The sequence below is a fragment of the Oncorhynchus keta genome, chromosome 26, assembly GCF_023373465.1.
Source record: "Oncorhynchus keta strain PuntledgeMale-10-30-2019 chromosome 26, Oket_V2, whole genome shotgun sequence".
Lineage (NCBI taxonomy): Eukaryota > Metazoa > Chordata > Actinopteri > Salmoniformes > Salmonidae > Oncorhynchus > Oncorhynchus keta.
Genome location: NC_068446.1, coordinates 30,130,795 through 30,145,277, shown reverse-complemented (window position 1 = coordinate 30,145,277; position 14,483 = coordinate 30,130,795). Strand labels below are relative to the sequence as shown.

General features: G+C 41.3%; 1 protein-coding gene across 7 annotated transcripts in view; it reads right to left on the bottom strand.

Annotated features, from left to right (window-relative positions):
- LOC118359234 (transcription factor E2-alpha-like) overlaps window positions 1-525 on the bottom strand; it is a 32,150-nt gene extending 31,625 nt beyond the window's left edge. For 3 of the 7 annotated variants that reach the window (XM_035737630.2, XM_035737629.2, XM_035737631.2), the window contains exon 1: window positions 18-522. The gene's annotated coding sequence lies outside the window, so the exon portion shown is untranslated. Of the gene's footprint in view, window positions 1-17 lie in introns of all 7 variants that reach the window. The other 4 variants (XM_052480531.1, XM_035737632.2, XM_035737627.2 and 1 more) reach the window with 3 other exon arrangements.
- Window positions 526-14,483: the final 13,958 nt, after the last annotated feature.

Sequence of the window (14,483 nt, the reverse complement as noted above, 5' to 3'; positions counted from 1 at the left end):
AACAGAAACATTTTTACCTTTAATCTTCAAATGTCTGGCATCCAACAGTAAAAAGAAAGGCTGAGTATCGCAGGGGGAAAAAACATAAAACTTCAAGAGAATTTCAACCTCAGCGCGTGAAACACATTGGATCGCTGTAGATGTCTTCCTTATTCCTCTTGAACCTTGCTCTGTTACACTACCCACATCATATCATTAGTACAATGTAACCAGTCCGAATCCAAACAATATCTAGTTATTAATCTCACGTCTTCCTTTTTGTTGTTACAATTAAGATGATTTCATTCTTCTAGTAGACATCTTAACCACCTCCGTCCACATTGTCAAAAGCAACAACGTATCCCTACGCATGAAATGAGGGCCCCAACGCCAGCGGTGTCCGATTTCAAACGCCTATAGAAAGACAACATATTTGCTCATAGGACAATAAAAAATATTAGATATAACGATCTACATTGATGTAACAACCGCATATGTTAGTTCGTTGGTCAACAGTTCATGGTGTTCTCTTCAAAATAAAAGAGATCTAAAGGACTACGCCTTTCAGCGGAAGGTTATTGTAGGAAAGTTCACTGTGATTACACAGCAGTTTCCCGAGATGGATTGATAAATCCGTAAGAGCATAGCCAATAGAAAAGCAGGTATGAGTGACAAGCAGACACAGAAGCCAATAGCCGATCGGAAGTACATTTTGGAACCTCCCTCTTCTTGACGCTTGCTTTTGCTGTGTGATAATGAAGGCTGTGAGGGGGGCTACAGTGTAAACTCTGACATCATTTTAATGCTGTGGTTATCGTTTTTTTCTCACTCTACATTTTGAAAGCGTAGCCCTAGCCTACTCTAAGCGGATGGGTGAAATGGTCAAATAAATAACATTCATTGCCTATGTCAACCACACACTATACTAGTTGTATTGGTTTATAGGCTATGCGCACCGTAGTATCAACAGAGTGGACATCACCAAATTGTTGTCAGACCTTATGATCTAGCCTTTAATCAAATTAAATTGTATTGGTCACACACATATTTACCAGATATTATTGTGGGTGTATTGCAATGCTTTCTCAGAGTAGTAGGCTGTTCTACATTATTATAATGTTTGTCTTTCTATTTTAAGGTCAGATAGACACCACATGTCTAACAGTATGACAACGTTAGACTTTAACCATTTTTCTTTTGACAATTTTCTTACCTAATCAATTGTTTCCCTCTCAATTCTCACCTTAAAACTGCTCACACCATTGATAAGCCTATCTATCCCGTTTTTACTAAATGTTTGCCAATCAATGAATAATATATATTTTTAAAGATAATAGATAACTATGTTATTATTGGGCCTGAGTTTTTCTTGACCTGGTGATATGAACAGAGAAAACTCTCTAGACACTAAATATTGTTGATTGATTACGTGCTATTTTCACTGTGGACACAATATTTATTGACAAAAGCTGAACCTTAACCATAAAACTAAACTTCCTTGGTCTTCTCCACTGAGAGAGGACGGAAAGAAAAGAGTATGGGATCACAGAGTACAGGATTTTAACAGAGCATGAATGTGGGGGGAGGGGAGGAGGTCTGGCTGCAGAGAGAGCGCGAGAGAGACAGAGAGAGAGAGAGAGCATGTGTTGAGAGACGAAGAGGTATATATTGAAGTCTACGTTTTGGTGATTAAGACGTTAAGAAAAAAAAGATATGACTTAATAGCTAGGTAGTTAGATTATATCTTTCTATAAATTACCACAAAAGATACACAGCTTTGGAATGTCAATGACTTTAAATCAACCTCACTTCCCCTAATAAAACAAAACCAAATGTTTTTACACTGAAGGGCAATATATATGTAAACTCTAAGCGCATCACACACTATTGGAAATATATGTTTTAATCAGCTTATATGTTTCTTATAGCATGTCTTATGTGTTGAGACCAGCTGACCAACTCCAGCTGGTCTTATGTTATTCTAATGGCTGCTTTATAACTAATGTCAGAGGCTCCGCCTTAAATCTTGTCATACAGGGTTCTCCAACCCTGTTCCTGGAAAGCTACCATTCTGTAGGTTTTTGCTCCAACCCTAATCTAGCACACCTGATTCTAATATTTAGCCAGTTGATAAGCTGAGTCAGGTCAGTTACAACTGGGGTTGGAGCGAAACAGTAGGGTAGCTTTCCAGGAACAGGGTTGGAGAGCATTGCGTGTAGAAACTACAAACCCTTTAGATCAACCACGAGGCAAGGATGCGATAAGGAATGCAATGACCAACATCAAGTTCAGACTGGCTAATGGGTAGATAAACATGTGATGATGATGTTTATGATGAGGATGATGACAACCATTTGTGTTTGTGGTCCAAGTTGTGGCCAAAGTTTACAGTTGGAAAGCAAAGATTTTGTATGGAAATTATTAAAAGCATCAACTAAATATCTAACTGTCCATTCACTTAGGATAGCCAGGAGAGAGAGAGGGATTGGCTGCCAATAGAATATATAGGTAAATAATCACGGTGTCCCCTGGGTAGGAGAGTCTCGGCAGCACAGTGCATTAATTAGTCCCAGGGACCATCTGTGGAATGTAATGGGGTTATTGCCTACAAATGCACATATGGGCCATAAATACCTTTACTAACACACTGAACACATTGATGGAAGGCAGGGAGAAAAAACACAGAAAATTATCCCTGCTGTCAAAAAAGGACATCTGATTCACTTATCTGACAGCCACTTGAAAAATCCGGAATTAAGGTATCTATTCATCAAAAATAAAAATTTGAACAGATGGAAACATCTGTTTGAAAAGGAATTGGCAGAAGAAAATATATATTTTTCCACTATTGGGCCCTGGGTAAGAATAGTGCTGTTGTCAGTGTTAGCAATGAGGCTTGTAAGCTCTCCAAGTAGTTTGTATTAACAGCTGGGCCTGACATGGAGAGCATGTACAAGGGCAGCCAGAGTGAAGGGGGGTAAAAAAATTGTCTGAAAACCTTTAACTAAAGGATCAAAGACATGAATTCATAGAAAATTGGAGTGGATAGTGAACTCCAAGAAATAAAGGTGGAGTGGAAGATGAAAAAATGGACATAAAATGGAGTATTGATTTGAGTTAAGTGTACCTGTAAATGTTGTATCAATAATGTGTGTGCCAGGGAAATAGACAAGTATGATTTAAAATCACATCATTTAACCATCCGTCATATTGCAATGGTTGTTTATGATTAACAGGTCGCAGAATGGTAGCCTAGAAGCCCCAGATCATGATAATCATATATCATTGTCACTGGAAGAACAAATGGATACCAAAATACTGTATATTTAATATACAATCTTCAAATGCATTAATAGTACAATAGACAAGACAGAATGTATTTGGAGCGAGAAACAGACATATTTGCCCTCATTACTTCCTTCAAGCCATTCCCTGCCTCCTCTCTGTAATTAACCCCAGATGCACGTAGAAAAATTAGCATATATTTTGCACATTGGTGCTAATCGGTCATATATTTGGGCATGTATAAAATATTCAAATGTATACAAATCTTTGAATATAGACCAATTCATGTAAGTAATAATTGTGTACTAAGTGTACAAATAATGCAATATTAGATGTATTTATCAAATTAATTATGTAAAGAACAGAAACAAATAAACAAAGGGGGATTCACCACTCCTGGGAGAACAAGGAAAAAAAGCCTTGTGGGCCAATGTTCTCTTTGTTCCATTTTACACTAAACAAATGGCAGCATGTACCTTTCCTCTTTATGTTTTGTGGTTTGGTGCTACCTGTCTCAACAGTCTCTTACATCTTTTTTCAAATCCAGCCCTCCTCCCCAGCATCCTCTCTGTTCAGTCTATAGAAAGCCACTCATGCAAACCACATCACCAGGTTATATCACACAGCAGTGAGACAAGCTGCTCACTACACTGAGCCCCTAACAGTCAATGACTGAGTAATGGTAGAGGCTTTGGATTGGTTGTGGGGGAAGGGCAGAGGTGCATAGGGTTCTGATCACACAAGAAACTAGGCCAAGACCGACAACACTTCAAACGCTAGCCCCTCCCATCACTGCAACTTGTTACAGGATCAAGACAATCCCTTGAGAGAATGTCATTAACCAGACATAAAAAAGCATTTGGTCCACAACATGTGTATTTAGAGAATAAACCTTATGTATTTGGGCAATGATTCATATTTCCGTACCCCTTGAAAGCATTGCTCCAATGAAAGGGGCTGAAGGTAGCAGGGGATAGATTGATAGCGTTGGCTGGATGCCTGTATTTTGAGTCTATCTCTGCAGAAGTAAAGGGGGAGGGGAGGAGGACCTATCTGTTGTGCTCTCTGTACTCATGGTAAACTGACCCCCACAGAGCAGAAACTATCCAAGCTCAGATGCCCACCTGTGTAATATCAGCAAGGTGCACAGTGAAGAGTGTTTAACAAGCTACAAGGCCAGCTAGCTATGAGGAAAGACAAGTTTAAGACTGTATGTGATGTGAAGACACCTCAAATTCAAATAATTCGTAGATAACCTCATGGTACACAAATTACCCCCATAGTACACAAAGAATAAGTTAAATGTGAACACAAATGTGTTCTGTATTATACTTCCAATATAGTATATTGCATTTGACTGAAACTATAATTCCCAAAGAGCTTTTTGGATTGACTTTAAAATGAATCTCACAACCATCCCAAAGCTAAAATGAACATAATGCTGAATGTCACAGACAAAAACAAATCAACTGTGTGTTAACAAAGCCCAACAAACCCTATTGTCCCATTTTAACATGAGGTGGATTCCTGACCACTACCTTTCTCTTGTGATTTTTGACACCCCTCCTGCCATCTTGAAATCCCATTATTGCGCAGTAATTCCATGGGTAGCCCCTGTTCTGCAACCCACACTTCAGGTACGGTGAACAGAACACTGTCAGGCAGGCACATTAGAACCCCCACCACGGAACAGACTTGCGGTCCCATGAGTGAGAAGGAGAGCAAAAATGTGGTAATGCAACAAAAGACGGAGAAAGAGACAGAGAGATACAGAGACAGAGACACAGAGAGAGAGAGAGAGAGAGAGAGAGACAGAGAGAGAGGTCACTAGCAATATCAAAACTTCCCAATCTTTGGTCGCTTGACATTTTGTAAATATAATGTAATAGTCACATACTGAGTAGAAAGTGTGGGAGGGCAAATTCATATGATTACAATCAGATCAAGGTTTGAATTGAATTGAATCTAAATCAATTGGAGCAGGCATGTCAGGCAGATCCAGGACAGGAGGAGGAAAATAAGGAGAGAAAGGGAGATAGATGGGAGTGAGTGGGGGAGGGAGACAGAGATTGTTGGTGTCTTGGGAGCACTGGAACAACAATAACAGCAGTGTGTGTGTCTGTGTGAGTGAGTGCCTGCGTGTGTGTGTGTGTTCGTGTGTGCATGTGTCTGAGCAAGAGAATAGAAGAGGGGGGTGTTATTGCTTGCAAACGTGATGAAATGACATCTCCTCTACTCCACAACACAGCTGCTGCAGCAGTAGAACACATTCTGCCAAGATACCTGACCTTTTTCTGTTTTCTCCCTGACACACATCAGGCCATAAGTGTGTTTATCCGTGTGTTCTAATCTGCTTCAGTATGTTTAACGTTCTCTCGTTACACTGATACTCTGTTGTTTACCACAACCCTTTCTGTTCAAAACATGATCTCTATTTAGGTAAAAATTACATCAGCAAAATATAACAATAATGCCTAGACTATATTTCTTTATTTTGAAAATAATCAAGTACATATTGCTATTCTCCCAAAATGTTTGTGATTTTGTTATTGGCTGAAATGACTAGGGTCATTTTTAAGCGTATGAACCCAGGTAATAACTTTGATTTCTAAAGTTATGAATGTAAGAAATTCAGGTATTGGACCCTCTTTCATTATATCTCTATATTCTTCCATCCTTTTTTTGCATCCCCTCCCCCTTTCTTTGCAGATTAGAATTAATTAGCAATCAAAGAGCCTCCAGAGAGCTCAGGCTCTTAATTACCTCCTCATTTGCATTTGTGCATATTAATGACTGCAGAGTTTTGGTGGGGTTTTTGCCGCAGTGGTTTAAATGCACCTCAGTCCTCTCCTCTAGGGAGGGGAATGGCCAGCGGCAAGGCTCCAAGCCTCCCCGTCCCCCAAAATACTTCCTGGTGGGAGTTGGGCAGAGTGGGGGTAGATGCAGAGGGTGGCAGGGTTCAGGGGTCAAGGGTCACTGTCCCTGATCAACATAAGAAAGAACACATGTCTTCTGTGTGTGTTCATTGTGAAAACAGCAGGGTGCCCAACTACCTCAGGTCATAACAAAGACGACACACACACAAAGTGGTCACCAGAGACGGTAGACAACAGCTCCCAGGCTGTTGTCTACCGTGGGCCTAAACCTGGAAAATAACACCACATCCTACTGTGTCGGAGATACCGAACACATTTATTCATTGTGTCAATCTTAAAGACATTCTGCACTTCACTGTAGTCATGTATAATGTAGGTGTTCTCCATTCATGATGTTTTGTTGTTTGAAAATAGATTGTTAGCTTCAAGTATTCACCAAAAATACTAGATTCATTATACGCAAACATGCACAAATAGACATTATCTCAGTGAAGATGAAGAATAAGTGGAGATTTGGACACTTTCCCGACAGTATGCCTTCTCATCACAGGCTGAGCTAGGAAACATTTATAACCACATGGATAACACACGAGAGAGCACCCACACACACCATTTGTGGGAATATGCAACTCACACAGTGGACTCTTAGTCTGCTTAACTGTCATTAGTGGAGGATTAGATGTGTGTGTGTGGGGGGGCAGGCTGAGCAGGGCCTGAAGTGAGGGGAGTGGAGGGAGCCGTCACGTGACTCCGTTCACCCCACAGGACACCCTGAGGGAATCAGACGTGCGCACACACACACACACCCACAACTGTGTAAGTGGACACGGCAGAGTACAAGACCTTAGCAAAAATGGTGGAATTAAAGTTAAGAGTCAAAGTGCACACATTTCAGAGTACGTAAGAAAGCATCAAGAAGCATAATGGTGGTGTGTTTATGCATTTGCTTAAGTGGGTAAAACATATAGTACTGTACTTGAATGTTCAGCATGGTCTGCTTAGCGTCTATAGCTAACCATGTGTACTGGACCAATAACAATGTATTTGATTTGATGGCTGGGCAGGCTTCCGCTGTGGTGGATTCAGCAGAATGAATGGCAGCAAGTTTGTGTGTGCAGTAGCAAGTTACTACTGGGATGTAGCTTCAGTATTCAGGTCATTCTAGAAAGGATACTGCCATCTTGAGGCGGAACTGATGTCCTGAGTACTGCATGTGGAAAATATATAGTTGAGGTGGGAGCTCTTAATACTAGAATATCCTATTTATTTTTCAATTGTTTTTTTTGTTTTTTTCTTCTTTTGACTAAGTACAACACAAAATCATACAACCACTTTTTTCACCTAATTTAACCTCTATGGGATCAGTGTCCAGTTGAGCTAACATAGGCTAATGTGACTAGCATGAGGTTGTAAGTAACAAGAACATTTCCCAGGACATATACATATCTGATATGGGCAGAAAGTTCAAATTCTTGTTAATCTAATTGCACTGTCCAATTTACAGTAGCTATTACAGTGAAATAATACCATGCTATTGTTTGAGGAGAGTGCACAGTTATGAACTTGAACATGTAGTCATAAATCAATTAGGCACATTTGGGCAGTCTTGATACAACAGTTTGAACAGAAATGCAATGGTTCATTGAATCAGTCTAAAAAGTTGCACATACACTAGTGGCCAGAATCTAAATGGCGCCTAACCTGGAATAGTATATTATGGCCTTTCTCTTGCATTATCTTTTACCAGATCGAATGTGTTATATTCTCCTAAATTCATTTCACATTTCCACAAATTTCAAAGTGTTTCCTTTCAAATGGTATCAAGAATATGCATATCTTTGCTTCAGGTTCTGAGCAATAGGCAGTTCGATTTGGGTATGAGATTTAGGCGAAAATTGGAGAAAGAAAGAGTCCAATCATTAATTAATCAGTGTTTCGTCTAGAAATACATGTTTTACATTGCAATATATTTTCATATAAAATGATTACCTTTTACAATGCAATGCTCATTTTACTTTTGATGATTATCTTCTCATTTGTTAAAATAAACGTTACTATTACTTAACCGCTTGGTGACCCTATTTTAAACCGGTTTGTCTACTAAAGATTTTGAGAAGTACATAATGAAAATGTAGGTCTGTAAAGTAGAAACATATAAAGTGTGATATATATACTGTAATGTTCTATTATGAGGATTATTGTAATTTTACTTCACAGTAAATTAAAATAAATCTTATATTGACAAGGTCAGAGATGTACTGTATGTAACAATGCATCCCCAATACAGTAAACATGTATCCAAAATGAAGCTCCTGGGGTGTGATTCACACTGCTTTACTATAAAATTGCATTGGCCAATACAGTCCTGTAATGCCATAATATATGCCACTTACATAGCAGACGCTTTTAGTGTGAATCCCACCCCAGCAACTTCCTTTTGGATACATGTTTACTGTATAAGGGGTGCATTGTTACATGAAGTGCATATCTGATCTTGTCAATATCAGACTTTTTAAAACTTACTGTGAATTAAATTAATAATAGTTATCACCATAATAAGCACATTACTATATATAGCATAATTTCGTTACCAAAAAATGGTTTAACAAATCAAAACATATATTATATTCTTCAAAGTAGCCACCCTTTGCCTTGATGACATCTTTGCACACTCTTGGAATTCACTCAACCTGCTTCACCTGGAATGCTTTTCAACAGTCTTGGAGTTCCCACATATGCTGAGCACTTGGCTGCTTTCCTTCATTCTGCGGTCCAACTCATCCCAAACTATCTCAATTGGGTTGAGGTCAGGTGATTGTGGAGACCAGGTCAGCTGATGCAGCACTCAATCACTCCCCTTCTTGGTCATATAGCCCTTACACAGCTTGGAGGTGTGTTGGGTCATTGTCCTGTTGAAAAACAAATGATAGTCCCACTAAGCACAAACCAGATGGGGTGGTGTATCGCTGTAGAATGCTGTGGTAGCTATGCTGGTTAAGCTGATCAAGCCATGCTGGTTAATCTGTCTTTCGGCACTGTATATACAGTGACTTCAGAAAGTATTCAGACCCCTTGACTTTTTCCACATTTTGTTAGGTTACAGCCTCATTTTAAATTGATTAAATCGTTTCCTCCCCCATCAATCTAAAACACAAGATCCCAGAATGACAAAGCAAAACCAGATTTTTTAAAACATTTTTGCTGATTTATAATTTTTTTTTTTTAAATATCACATTTACATAAGTATTCATACCTTTTACTCAGTACTTTGTTGAAACATATTTGGCAGCAATTACAGCCTTGAGTATTCTTGAGTATTACACTACAAGCTTGGCACACCTGTATTTGGGGAGTTTCTCCCATTCTTCACTGCAGATCCTCTCAAGCTCTGTCAGGTTGGATGGGGAGCGTTGCTGCACAGCTATTTTCAGGTCTCTCAAGAGATGTTCGATTGGGTTCAAGTCCGGGCTCTGGCTGGGCATTCAGAGACTTGTCCCGAAGCCACACTTGCGTTGTCTTGGCTGTGTGCTTGGGGTCTTTGTCTTGTTGGAAGGTGAACCTTCTCCCCAGTCTGAGGTCCTGATCGCTCTGGAGCAGGTTTTCATTAAGGATCTCTCTGCTCCATTCATTTTTGCTTCCTGACTAGTCCCCCCAGTCCCTGCAACTGGAAAACATCCCAACAGCATAATGCTGCCACCACCATGCTTCACCGTTCGGGATAGTGCCAGCTTTCCTCCAGACGTGAAGCTTGGCATTCAGGCCAAAGAGTTCAATCTTGGTTTTATCAGACCAGAGAATCTTGTTTCTCATGGTCTGAGAGTCTTTAGGTGACTTTTGGCCCTTTTCCAAGCGGGCTGTCATGTGCCTTTTACAGAGTGGCTTACGTCTGGCCACTCTACCATAAAGGCCTGATTGATGGAGTGCTGCAGAGATTGTTGTCCTTCTGGAAGGTTCTCCCATCTCCACAGAGGGACACCAAATCAAATCAAATTTATTTATCTAGCCCTTTGTACATCAGCTGATATCTCAAAGTGCTGTACAGAAACCCAGCCTAAAACCCCAAACAGCAAGCAATGCAGGTGTAGAAGCACGGTGGCTAGGAAAAACTCCCTAGAAAGGCCAAAACCTAGGAAGAAACCTAGAGAGGAACCAGGCTATGTGGGGTGGCCAGTCCTCTTCTGGCTGTGCCGGGTGGAGATTATAACAGAACATGGCCAAGATGTTCAAATGTTCATAAATGACCAGCATAGTCGAATAATAATAAGGTAGAACAGTTGAAACTGGAGCAGCAGCACGGTCAGGTGGACTGGGGACAGCAAGGAGTCATCATGTCAGGTAGTCCTGGGGCATGGTCCTAGGGCTCAGGTCCTCCGAGAGAGAGAAAGAAAGAGAGAATTAGAGAGAGCATATGTGGGTTGGCCAGTCCTCTTCTGGCTGTGCCGGGTGGAGATTATAACAGAACATGGCCAAGATGTTCAAATGTTCATAAATGACCAGCATGGTCGAATAATAATAAGGCAGAACAGTTGAAACTGGAGCAACAGCACGGCCAGGTGGACTGGGGACAGCAAGGAGTCATCATGTCAGGTAGTCCTGGGGCATGGTCCTAGGGCTCAGGTCCTCAGAGAGAGAGAAAGAAAGAGAGAAGGAGAGAATTAGAGAACGCACACTTAGATTCACACAGGACACCGAATAGGACAGGAGAAGTACTCCAGATACAATAAACTGACCCTAGCCCCCCTGACACATAAACTACTGCAGCATAAATACTGGAGGCTGAGACAGGAGGGGTCAGGAGACACTGTGGCCCCATCCGAGGACCCCCCCGGACAGGGCCAAACAGGAAGGATATAACCCCACCCACTTTGCCAAAGCACAGCCCCCACACCACTAGAGGGTTATCTTCAACCACCAACTTACCATCCTGAGACAAGGCTGAGTATAGCCCACAAAGATCCCCGCCATGGCACAACCCAAGGGGGGGCGCCAACCCAGACAGGATGACCACAACAGTGAATTAACCCACTCAGGTGACGCACCCCTTCCAGGGACGGCATGAGAGAGCCCCAGTAAGCCAGTGACTCAGCCCCTGTAATTGGGCTAGAGGCAGAGAATCCCAGTGGAAAGAGGGGAACCAGCCAGGCAGAGACAGCAAGAGCGGTTTGTTGCTCCAGAGCCTTTCCGTTCACCCTCCCACTCCTGGGCCAGACTACACTCAATCATATGACCCACTGAAGAGATGAGTCTTCAGTAAAGACTTAAAGGTTGAGACCGAGTTTGCGTCTCTGACATGGGTAGGCAGACCGTTCCATAAAAATGGAGCTCTATAGGAGAAAGCCCTGCCTCCAGCTGTTTGCTTAGAAATTCTAGGGACAATTAGGAGGCCTGCGTCTTGTGACCGTACCGTACGTTTTGGTATGGCATGACCAAATCAGAGAGATAAGTAGGAGCAAGCCCATGTAATGCTTTGTAGGTTAGCAGTAAAACCTTGAAATCAGCCCTTGCTTTGACAGGAAGCCAGTGTAGGGAGGCTAGCACTGGAGTAATATGATACATTTTTTGGGTTCTAGTCAGGATTCTAGCAGCCGTATTTAGCACTAACTGAAGTTTATTTAGTGCTTTATCCGGGTAGCCGGAAAGTAGAACATTGCAGTAGTCTAACCTAGAAGTGACAAAAGCATGGATACATTTTTCTGTGTCATTTTTGGACAGAAAGTTTCTGATTTTTGCAATGTTACGTAGATGGAAAAAAAGCTGTCCTTGAAATGGTCTTGATATGTTTTTCAAAAGAGAGATCAGGGTCCAGGGTAACGCCGAGGTCCTTCACAGTTTTATTTGAGACGACTGTACAACCATTAAGATTAATTGTCAGATTCAACAGAAGATCTCTTTGTTTCTTGGGACCTAGAACAAGCATCTCTGTTTTGTCCGAGTTTAAAAGTAGAAAGTTTGCAGCCATCCACTTCCTTATGTCTGAAACACATGCTTCTAGCAAGGGCGATTTTGGGGCTTCACCATGTTTCATTGAAATGTACAGCTGTGTGTCATCCGCATAGCAGTGAAAGTTAACATTATGTTTTCGAATAACATCCCCAAGAGGTAAAATATATAGTGAAAACAATAGTGGTCCTAAAACGGAACCTTGAGGAACACCGAAATTTACAGTTGATTTGTCAGAGGACAAACCATTCACAGAGACAAACTGATATCTTTCCGACAGATAAGATCTAAACCAGGCCAGAACTTGTCCGTGTAGACCAATTTGGGTTTCCAATCTCTCCAAAAGAATGTGGTGATCGATGGTATCAAAAGCAGCACTAAGGTCTAGGAGCATGAGGACAGATGCAGAGCCTCGGTCCGATGCCATTAAAATATAATTTACCACCTTCACAAGTGCCGTCTCAGTGCTATGATGGGGTCTAAAACCAGACTGAAGCATTTCATATACATTGTTTGTCTTCAGGAAGGCAGTGAGTTGCTGCGCAACAGCCTTTTCTACAATTTTTGAGAGAAATGGAAGATTCGATATAGGCCGATAGTTTTTTATATATTCTGGGTCAAGGTTCGGCTTTTTCAAGAGAGGCTTTATTACTGCCACTTTTAGTGAGTTTGGTACACATCCGGTGGATAGAGAGACGTTTATTATGTTCAACATAGGAGGGCCAAGCACAGGAAGCAGCTCTTAGTAGTTTAGTTGGAATAGGGTCCAGTGTGCAGCTTGAAGGTTTAGAGGCCATGATTATTTTCATCATTGTGTCAAGAGATATAGTACTAAAACACTTGAGCGTCTCTCTTGATCCTAGGTCCTGGCAGAGTTGTGCAGACTCAGGACAACTGAGCTTTGAAGGAATACGCAGATTTAAAGAGGAGTCCGTAATTTGCTTTCTAATAATCATAATATTTTCCTCAAAGAAGTTCCTGAATTTATCACTGCTAAAGTGAAAGTCATCCTCTCTTGGAGAATGCTGCTTTTTAGTTAGCTTTGCGACAGTATCAAAAAGGAATTTTGGATTGTTCTTATTTTCCTCAATTAAGTTAGAAAAATAGGATGATCGAGCAGCAGTAAGGGCTCTTCAGTACTGTCTTTCCAAGCTAGTCGGAAGACTTTTTATTTTATTTTTTTATTTTTTTATTTCACCTTTATTTAACCAGGTAGGCTAGTTGAGAACAAGTTCTCATTTGCAACTGCGACCTGGCCAAGATAAAGCATAGCAGTGTGAACAGACAACACAGAGTTACACATGGAGTAAACAATTAGCAAGTCAATAACACAGTAGAAAAAATGGGCAGTCTATATACAATGTGTGCAAAAGGCATGAGGAGGTAGGCGAATAATACAATTTTGCAGATTAACACTGGAGTGATAAATGATCAGATGGTCATGTACAGGTAGAGATATTGGTGTGCAAAAGAGCAGAAAAGTAAATAAATAAAAACAGTATAAAAACAGTATGGGAATGAGGTAGGTGAAAATGGGTGAGCTATTTACCTATAGACTATGTACAGCTGCAGCGATCAGTTAGCTGCTCGGATAGCTGATGTTTGAAGTTGGTGAGGGAGATAAAAGTCTCCAACTTCAGCGATTTTTGCAATTCGTTCCAGTCACAGGCAGCAGAGTACTGGAACGAAAGGCGGCCAAATGAGGTGTTGGCTTTAGGGATGATCAGTGAGATACACCTGCTGGAGCGCGTGCTACGGATGGGTGTTGCCATCGTGACCAGTGAACTGAGATAAGGCGGAGCTTTACCTAGCATGGACTTGTAGATGACCTGGAGCCAGTGGGTCTGGCGACGAATATGTAGTGAGGGCCAGCCGACTAGAGCATACAAGTCGCAGTGGTGGGTGGTATAAGGTGCTTTAGTGACAAAACGGATGGCACTGTGATAGACTGCATCCAGTTTGCTGAGTAGAGTGTTGGAAGCCATTTTGTAGATGACATCGCCGAAGTCGAGGATCGGTAGGATAGTCAGTTTTACTAGGGTAAGCTTGGCAGCGTGAGTGAAGGAGGCTTTGTTGCGGAATAGAAAGCCGACTCTTGATTTGATTTTTGATTGGAGATGTTTGATGTGAGTCTGGAAGGAGAGTTTGGTGTGGCGCCATTTCCGTTCCAATTTTCTGGAAGCTTGCTTCAGAGCTCGGGTATTTTCTGTGTACCAGGGAGCTAGTTTCTTATGAGAAATGTTTTTAGTTTTTAGGGGTGCAACTGCATCTAGGGTATTGTGCAAGGTTAAATTGAGTTCCTCAGTTAGGTGGTTAACTGATTTTTGTCCTCTGGCGTCCTTGGGTAGACAGGGAATCTTGAAGGACATCAAGGAATCTTTGTGTTGTCTGTGAATTTATAGC